The sequence below is a fragment of the Fukomys damarensis genome, unplaced genomic scaffold, assembly GCF_012274545.1.
Source record: "Fukomys damarensis isolate Sample0158 unplaced genomic scaffold, DMR_v1.0_HiC HiC_scaffold_36, whole genome shotgun sequence".
NCBI classification, from domain to species: Eukaryota; Metazoa; Chordata; class Mammalia; order Rodentia; family Bathyergidae; genus Fukomys; species Fukomys damarensis.
The window spans coordinates 27,023,291-27,033,306 of NW_022900948.1; the positions used below are offsets into that span (position 1 = coordinate 27,023,291).

The following is a 10,016-nucleotide window of genomic DNA, read 5'->3' on the forward strand; positions in this document are numbered from 1 at the left end:
TAGGAGGTGACTGATGTCTCTCTAGACTTCATGGGACTCTGTCTTATCCCTTTGGGAGGTATGTAGGCCTGGTCGTTCTGTCCTTATCTTCAGGCCTGGGCACCAAAGATGTATCTTTGATCATGTGTTCTTATTCTCTGCACTGACTCCCTTGAGGCCTAGCCCTGTCTGACTGCCTATAATATTTCTGCGTAACTTAGCTGTCTATAATATTCCCCCCTCTGAAGAAGTACTCCTAACTACTGTGAGGGTGGTTAGGGGAATGACCACTTTGGCTACTTCTGGCTGAAGGGCTCTGTAGTTGTGATCAGCAGTCAGAGATACTCTCCAGAGGGCCCATGGAAAGACACTCAATAGACCAGGCATTTTTATCTGGGGTAGGTGTATAGCTTTAAGTCTGGAGGAGACAAGGCTGAAGAAACAGTTAAGTATGTATAGGCCAATAATAAGATCAGCGCAACTAACAAACATTTCCACCAGGAAGAGCCACTAATAGCTTCTCACAAAGAGGTCTAGGGAACTTCGAAGTCTGACATGACATTAACCTGTCATTTAGGATTTCGAATAGCCATCGAGATTTTAGCAGAAGGATCAGGAATGTACACACAACATTCAGCTTTTACAGTTGAGTTGTACAAATACTCCCTTATGCTGCTGTTAGGATGTCTAATGTCATCTGATTTTGGAGGACAGCTTTCCTTACTAATTTTAATTCTTCATTTAGAAGAGAAAGACCAGTCAAGGTGTCATTTAAGGCCTGCTGAGTATAGTTAGCCCAGATCTTAATGTGTTACATGACATCACCTAATCTTTGGGAAGGCACAAAGAAGCCAAATGATCGTATCAATGAAACACACTTAGACCATCAAGGTTGTAGATAGGGTAAGTTTGCAAGTTTGTCGATATTTTTGACACTTTTGTAACCACGCAATCTCAACATGCATCTCCCTATCTATCTAGGGGGTATCCAGGGCCACACATTGGTTCTACAGGACCAGTGAGTGCCACGGGGGGCTTCATATCTAATTTGAGGGTGATTAAATTATCTGTTCACAGTCACGTCATTCAGCCTCAATTTTTTCCTTTCCTGGTAGAAAGGTGGCAGTGTTTAAGGAACATGTCTTTATTTGAATAGCTGGTCCTTCTAGAAGTAGAACCTGGTATTTGAGAAGTTGGTTGTCTGATAGTCATAGGCTTCCTTTGGAAGAAAGAAGTCCTGCTATATTGGGAGGTTTATATATGATGAAATCTTTGCCTAAAGTCAGCTTGGATGCCTCTGGTACCAGGAGAGTCATGGCAGCCACAGTTCTAAGGCACGTAGGCCGTCATTTTGTTACAATGTCTAATGAGTCAGATACCTCACAGGCTGTTGAGCAGGTCCTTGATCCTGTGTAAGAACTCTCAAAGCCATTCCCCACCTTTTATCAACACATAGATTGAAAGTGTCCCGTTAGTATGTTTAGCACCGCAGAATCTAGAAGTGCTTGTTTAAGCTTCTGGAATGTAGTTTGGCAATTAAGTTCTCAGGTTAAAATCCAGCTATCTGCCCTTTGGGCTTTCTTTATAAGCTGATAGAGGGGTTGATCTCATTGTACCCTGCTATACAAAGTTGATAAAAGCCTGTAACTACTAGGAATCTCCTTATCTATTTTAGGGTCTTGGGCTGCAGAAAGGAAAGTATTCATTTAATTCTCTCTTACCCCAGCCTTTGGGTTCCCTTAGATATAAGGTTCAAGTATTTTACCTCAAAGCTGCAAAATTGTGCCTTAGGCCTAGAGACCTTATAACCTCTGTCTGCTAGAAAATTCAGCAGAGCCTGGGTGCCTTGGCTAGAGAGCTGTTTTGAAGGGTCACATAACAGTATATCAGCTATAAATTGCAGGACTATGACTTGAGAAAGTTCAAAATATGCCACATTGTGGGAAAGCACTTGCCCAGAAAAGTTGAGGAAACACAGTCCAAGTCAGTTGAGAGGCCTGGTCGTGAGCATTTTGAAAGGTGAAAAGAAACTGGAAATCTGTCTGTAAAGGAACACAAAAGAAGAAATCTTTTAAATCTCACACTAAAAACCAGGTGGCATCTGCCGGGGTCTGAGAAAGGAGAGAAAAGCTTAGGTACCACTGGGTACAATGGAACTACTTCCTCATTTACCAATCTAAGGTCCTGTACCAACCTCCAACCTCCATTGGGCTTTTGAACTCCCAAGACTGGAGTGTTGCCGGGGCTGCTACAGTGAACCTTGTGCCCTTACGTTGTTGATTATAAGCAATGGTCCTTTTTTAACTACAGGCTTTAGAGGGTGTTGTCTCTGGTGAGGAAAAATAGTGGGATCTTTGAGATGGATTTGCCTTGGGGCAGCTCTTATTATTTTACCTTTAGATGTCTGTACTTCAGGATTTATTTCTGTCTGGAGAGGGAGTTAGCTCTGCCTGACCTGGGTGCATGCATATTACAGTATTCCAACAAGATATCTCTCCGCAGGTGGGGAACTGGACTTTCGGTCATTAAAAAAAAAAAGGGGGGAAAAGAGAAAGCTGTCCCAGTTACACCCTAAGGGTTGGGAGAAATGGCAAGTTACCTCCTCTCTAGTGACTTCTTTTACTGAAGTGTGACCCAGGAAGGAAGGCCAGGGTTGAAAAGAAGGACTGAGAGACACATGCCAGGGTCCAGCAATAGGCTGATTTCTTTTCCCTCTATAGTTACTACTCAGAGCTCATCTGTGGACATGACAGTCTGGCCAGAGGGAAAAGGCAGAGAGTGACCCAGGGACCTCCCATCTTCCTAGACCAGCTGGGAACATGGGTCTGATCCCTCGGACCTTATTCTCACAGGTTACCTTTGTAATCAGGGCATGGCTCATGTAGCCTCTTGTGACAATTTTTATCACAGTCCCCATAAGGTGGCCTGGCTTTCTGCAGCAGTAGCAGGTATTTAGTCGTAGAGATCTTGGAGCCCCAGGAATCAAACTTAGCATCTATTCCTTTTAAGGTCACAACCAAGGCAGCTACTTTCTCTTAGTCTCTTTGTTTTTCCCCCTTGGCCTCTTTGTCTGGATTATAAACTACTGAGGAAACAATTGTCATTAAAGTATCAAGTGAGCTATCTGGAGCAAAAGGTATCTTTCATATCTTTTTCTTAATATCTGAAGCTGACTGGGTAATAATCTTATCTTTAAGAATAAACTGTCCTGTTACTGCAGCAGGAGTGAGGGATGTTAGTTTTATCAATGCCTCTTGTAAATGATCTAAGAAGACAGAGGGGTTCTCATCTTTCTCTTGATGAATAGCTGACAATTTAAAATAATCAGAGGGGTTCCTGTCCTCCTTAGACTTTCAAGAATGCGTGTCTGAGGATGTCTCCTAATCTCCCATCTGGTTGCTAGGCCTGTAGGGATCTTGTGAAGGGACTGCTTGGGCTCTAGTAGGAACCAGCTGTTTCCCTGGCTGCCTGACTTCTGGTCTTCTAAAATGAACAAACCCCTGCAGTGAGTCCTAGTAGTCTTCCTTCGAGCCACAACAGCACAAGGGAAATTAATTAATTAGACAGAAAAGATAGAGAAGTGAGACTTAGAGAAGCTGAGCCTTGGGCTTGATCAATGCTGCTCTGGGCAGCAAAGATGAAAGGCTCTGAACTCGCCACACCTTTATTTGGTACCTGGGGTGTAACACATGTAACGGATGACTCAGGACAGCAGGTTCCACACATCAGGAGTAACAAATTTAACAGGTGACTCAGAGGGCAGCAGTGCTGATAATACTAGAACAAGGAGGAACTATGTGTTCCTCCCCAGCATGTCTTCCACCAGTGCATTCCTGCCCTGAAGCATCAGAGCATCATTGGACCATCGAGATTTTAGCTGTAACCAGAGGTGAAAATGGAGTGATGTCTCAACATGCCATAGCTGGCCTGTAGGCAGGAGAACTAGGCTTAATCATGATTTTAATTGTGAAATGACTTTTCCCCCAAAATTATGCAGAACTGCTCCCAACAACCTCCAAATGTAATAGCAGCTTGTAATGCTATTTGCCTTTCATTAGATGCCAGTGTTTAAGAGTTACATCACATCCTTTAAGTCTAGTTCATACTTCTGAGTAATTCCCTTAAAGACTTCAGTGTACTTATCGGGGTCATCTGAAAAATTTTTACACATCTTATTTGATCTATTTGAAGTCACTGAGACAAAAGAACACATGCTGTTGGCTGTTGGTTATTCATAGATGTCTTCTATCACATTGAGATAAAGTCCATCTATGACAATTTTCTGTAGGGTTTTTGTTTTTATATCATGAATGGGTGTTGGATTTTCTCAAATTCTTTTTCTGCATCTATTGAGATGATCATATGGTTTTTTTCCTTGACTCTGCTAATATAGTGTATTACACTTATTGATTTACATATGTTGAACCATCCTTGCATCCCTGGGGTGAATCCACTTTGGTCAAGGTGTATGACCTTCTTGATGACCCTCTGTATTCTGTTTGCCAGTATCTTACTGAGGATTTTCTCATCTGTTTTTCATTAGGGAGATTGGCCTGTAGTTCTCCCTTTTTTTTAGTTGGGTCTTTCTCTACGTTTGGAATCAAGTTGATGCTTGCTTCCAGGAATGAATTTGGGAGTGTTGCTTCCCTTTCAATTTCATTAAAGAGTTTGAGAAGTATTAGGATTATCTCTTTGCTAAATTTCTTGTAGAATTCAGCTTTAAAGCCATCGGGGTCTACGCTTTTCTTTGTTGGTAAATTTTTAATTACATTTTCAATTTCATAGCCAACATCACACTAAATGGTCAAAAACCAAAATCTTTCACACTAAAATCAGAAACAAGACAAGGATGTCTACTATCACCACTTCTGTTTAATATAGTTCTGGAAACATTAGTGACAGCAATTAGAGAAGAAAAAGAAATAAAAGGAATAAGGATAGGAAAGGAAGAAGTTAAATTGTCATTATTTGTCGGTGACATGATTCTCTATATAGAAGGCCCCAAAAGCTCCACCAAAAAACTTCTAGACTTGATAACCAGATTCAGTAGAGAAGCTGGATACAAGGTCAACACTCAAAAATCAATAGTGCTTTTGTACACAAACAACAGACTCACTGAGAATGAAGTTGGGGAAACAATTCCTTTCACAGTAGCATCCAAAAAAATGAAAAAAAAAATCTAGGAATCAATTTAATAAAAGAAGTAAAATAACTCTGCATTAAAAACTACAGTACTTTGAAAAAAGAGATCAAAGAGGATATCAGAAAATGAAAAGACATCCCTTACCCCTGGGTAGGAAGGGTCAATATAATGAAAATGGGCATATTTACAAAACTGCTCTACAGAATCAGTGCAATCCCAATTGAAATCCCATAACATATTTCACAGAACTACAGAAAACAATCCAAAAATTAATTTGGAGCGAGAAGAGACCTAGAGTAGCAAAAATAATTCTAGGCAGCAAAGACAAATCAAGGGTATCACAACCTCCAACTTGAAACTATACTACAAAGCCACTGTGATTAAAAAAAAAACAGCATGGTACTGGCAAAGAAACAGAAACAGAAACAGATGTGAGGATCAATGGAACAGATTAGAAGATGTAGAAACAACTCCATACATACTAAGCCAACTCATCTTTGACAAAGGAGCCAAATAACCTCACTTGAAGAAAGACAGCCTCTTTAATAAATGGTGCTGAGAAAACTGGGTTGCCAAAAATTAAAATTAGACCCATATCGTTCACCATGCGCTAAATTAAACTTGAAATGGGTCAAAGATCTAAGTATTAAAACAAACACTAAACCTATTAGAAGATAGTTTAGGTAGAACTCTTGAAGACATTGGTGCAGGGAAAGACTTTGTGAACAAGGCCTCAGTCACACAGGAACTAGCACAGAGAATCAACAACTGGCATCTCATCTTTTTTTTTTTTTTTTGTACCAGGGATCAAACTCAGGCCCTTGTGCTTGAGGGGCAGGCAGTAGCATCTCATCTTTTAAAAAAGCTTTTGCCTAGAAAGAGTAACCACCAAGAGAGTGAAGAGACAACCTACAATGTGGGAAAAAATTTTACCAGCTTTTCCTGAGACAAAGGACTACTATCTAGAATATATAAAGAACTTTAAAAAGTCAGACCCCCCCAAATTTAAAGACCCATTTCAAAAATGGGATTCTGAAATGAATACACATTTCTCACACAAAGAAGTAGAAGCAGCAAATAAAACATATGAAAAAATGTTCAACATCACTGGTCATTCAAGAGACAACACTGAAATTCCACCGCACCCTAGAAAGAATGGCTGATATGAAGAAATCAACCAATAACAAATCCTGCTGGAGCTGTGGGGAGAAAGCAATCCTCCACTATTTGTGGGAGTGCAGACTAGTGCAACCACTGTGGAAGTCAGTGTGGAGATTCCTCAAAAAATGAAGGTTAGAGGTCCCCTTTGATCCAGCTAGTCTCTTGGTGGGTATCTTCCCTAAAGAATTAGAGGCATCATAGTACAGCAAAATATGTGCACCCATGTTCACAGTGGCATAGTCTATAATAACTAAATCTTGGAAGAAGTCCAAATGTTCATCAGCTGGTGACTGGATAAAAAAGGTGTGTGTGTGTGTGTGTGTGTGTGTGTGTGTGTGTGTGTGTGTGCGTCTGCACGCACATTTTAATAAAGTGGAGTACTATTTAACCATAAAGAATGAGAAACTGGAGACATTTATAGCTAAATGGATGCACATTGAGGCCATACTTTTCAGTGAAATAAATAGGATACACATGTAAATACCAGATAGTTTCTCTGGCATGAGAAACTGAAAGTGTAAATGAGGACCAAAATGTGTAATAATAGATAATGTAAAATAAGAAGGAAAGATCCAAAAGGGGAGTGGAATTGGGGGAGGAGGATGAGAAGGGAAGGAAAAGATATGAGAAAGGAAGGAAAAATAGAAACAAATGTTTTTATAAATCGGGATAGGTGCAGGGGTGGAGGAAAAGGAAGGGGAATGAAGAAAAAATAAGAACTAAGATATATCATGTACAGATTCAAATTCACGACGAATGTGATCATAATGCATACTTAAAATACACCAATAAACTTAATGGAAAAAATCCATTCTAAAATTTCTGTGCCTCTATGTCTGCAACATACTTATGAAACTCACAGTTTAAAACTTGTACCCGTTGTTCAGCAACCACAACTTACACATTAGTGAAAGTATTTCCCTTCTCTATACACATAAATGATGAGAATCAGGCCCAGGAAGGGAGAGAGAGCACCAGAAGGTTGGGGTTCCCCCCCCCCTCCAAAAAGCCTTATTAAAATGTTGGGGGTTCTCTGTTAAACTGGATGTGTTTTGCTCTGTTAAATATTGTGCTTTAGGAATAGTCCCTTCTGGTTTCACCCAGAAGTTGTTTCTTTCCACGAGGTCTCAGGAGGCTATTGCCCAGAACACTTAAGCAGGGACATCACTTTTATGTGTGTTCTCCCAGATATGCAAAATTCCAATGTCTCATCTGATCCGGAGATGGGGTAAATATTCCTCGTCTAAGATGACTTCCCTGTCTTTGGCATTAGCAGATATTCATTTTTCTCTGGGCTCAGCTTAAAAGTACTTAATTTTTGGATAGGAGGGAAAGATTGAAACAGTTCAGGATTCTTCCCTCTCTGATCTTGAGCAGAAACATGCCTCCAAAAAAGGAAAGTAAAAAGTGACAGGGAAAGATAAAAATGACATCAGAAAAAAGAAGTCTTTTCTTTACATGCTCACTGTAAGTTACTGAGACAGTTTCCCCTTGAGTTGTCACCCTCAGCCTGTAAACCTGAGAGTGGGGAATCTCAGGAGCTAAGGTTGCCTCCTCACCAGTGGAAGATCAGACCTGAAAGGGAACAGAGTTAGAGCAGGTTTAACATGCCCCCTGTACAGGGGGAATCAGGCCACACTGTCCCAGTAAGATCTGTCCCACAGTAAGAACAGCTGCTGGCCTATTGCCTTTTAACTGGCAGTCAGAGCCCTGTGTTTTATTAATGGGTATGTATATTTCCTAAATATAAATTCAATTTCAGAAAATGGTCCATTTTGCAGCATTTCATAAATTCACATTTTGATTAATATCACAGTCCATTAGGGGTCACTCTAGCACTACTTTTCTCTAGCACTGCTGTGTAAGATAACAAACCACAACAGTCAAGTCAAACAGATCAAGCAAGAACACCAGTAAATTCAACAACTAAAAAGTTCAAAATTAGCATATACAAAGCAGGAATACTGCAGTAGTAAAATGTCCCATCAAAGAAACATCATAATCTTCCTGTGTTCTCAACCTAAATTTATCATAATTTTTTTTAGTTGTAGAGCCCTTTATTAGCAACTAAAATAGAAGGTATCTGTTGTGCAACATGGGTAATAATTGTGTATAACTTGAGATTTATTATATTCTAATACAGATCATTTATAAATGCAATTTCTTTATTCAAAGGCTTCCACACCCTTTTTTTGTTTGTTTGTTTGTTTGGGTACAATTTGCAAAACTATTCTGAACGTGGAATATATGTGCACAAGTCTGCAAAGAGTGCAAATTTAGGATATGGTAAATGCTTCTTAAGTAACTTTTAAAAAATTGTCTGCCACAACTGGGCCTTTACATTGTTGTCTTTCTTAATTGAAAAAAATTTTAACCCAACCTGCCTTTCACCACCCACAACTGTAAAGCATTTTTTAGTGAGTTGAAATTGAGGAGGACTACGCCTACTAGAAAAGAAGGCAAGAAAGTTCTATTCGTTTGAGGCTTCAGAATCCCCCCAAAACCAGCACCAGTTCCTTGGTAGGGACCTGGACAGGGTATGAGTATGCGAGGGTCCAGAGCTTCAGTGGACCGTGCGTGCTCCAGCTGCATAAGGCCCTGAGCTGTCTCACGATTCCTACACTGGCTGGACAGGGCATAATTCAGAAAGGAAAAGCTCATGTTCGTTCCATTCTTGAGCTCTGTGGTAGCATTAGTAACACCCCAAAGGGATGTCTTCCACACTTAGTATTATGGTATTTCCTCAGGTATTTGCTAGAAGATGCAGGATCTAGTTGTTCTGATACTCATACCCATTTTATCTAGATGGTCAATAGCTCTATAAATCCTTCCCGGATTCATCACAGTAACTGTAACGGAAACTTTCACCTTTCCATGGCTTTAGCTGTATAAGGCAAATGCATTTCAATGCTGTGTTCATCTCCCTCCGTCTGCAGAGACATACACTCAAGCATTCCTGCCTTCCACAGCTCTCCATCGATCTGGTCAGTACACAGGTCATACCGAGGTGTCCTGTACTGGAGAGTGCACATCGGGAGAGGGGCGTGTGATGAGGATGACCATTGTCCGGGTAATGGATGGATCCACTTGTTTGTAAGCATGGGCAGCACCAGACCCACAGTGTCTTATCCTGTGTGGGTTGCAATAATGGCTCTCGCAGGTCTTTATATAGATTGTACTTGTGAAAGACAACCTTCTAGTCTTGCCTTCAGCTGCGGGCCTGAGGTTGTGTACCGGCTCCCGGCGTGACTGGCTTCCCCACCGACCAGTCGGTTGGACATCTTGGTGCCTGTGCCACCTGTGGTGCATGGGGACGAATGAGGAGGAGGCGGCTGTGACAGAAGCAGCTCCACGAGGGGATGGGATTGTTTTTCTAGCACCTTGATGTTCATCATTAGATTATTTCTTTGGACTCACTCTTTGTCTGATGTAAGAATTCATAGCTGTAAACTTCTCTCTTAGAAATGCTTTTATTGTGTCACATTAGTTCTGGTATATTATACTGGCATTATTGTTTGATTCTAGGAACTAATTTCTTCCTTGATTTCTGTGACCCATTGACTATTCAAGAGAGTATTGTTTAATTTCCACGCTTTTGTATAGTTTTTGTGGTTTCTTATGCCACTGATTTCTACTTTCATTGCACTATGATCTGATAGATATGTGTGGGATAATTTTAATTCTTTTGTATTTACTTAAGCAGGCTTTATTTACTAGCATCTGGTCTATTTTG

General features: G+C 40.6%; 1 pseudogene; it reads right to left on the bottom strand.

Annotated features, from left to right (window-relative positions):
- Positions 1–8,846: 8,846 nt before the first annotated feature.
- LOC104873010 lies at positions 8,847–9,716 on the bottom strand (annotated as a pseudogene).
- Positions 9,717–10,016: the final 300 nt, after the last annotated feature.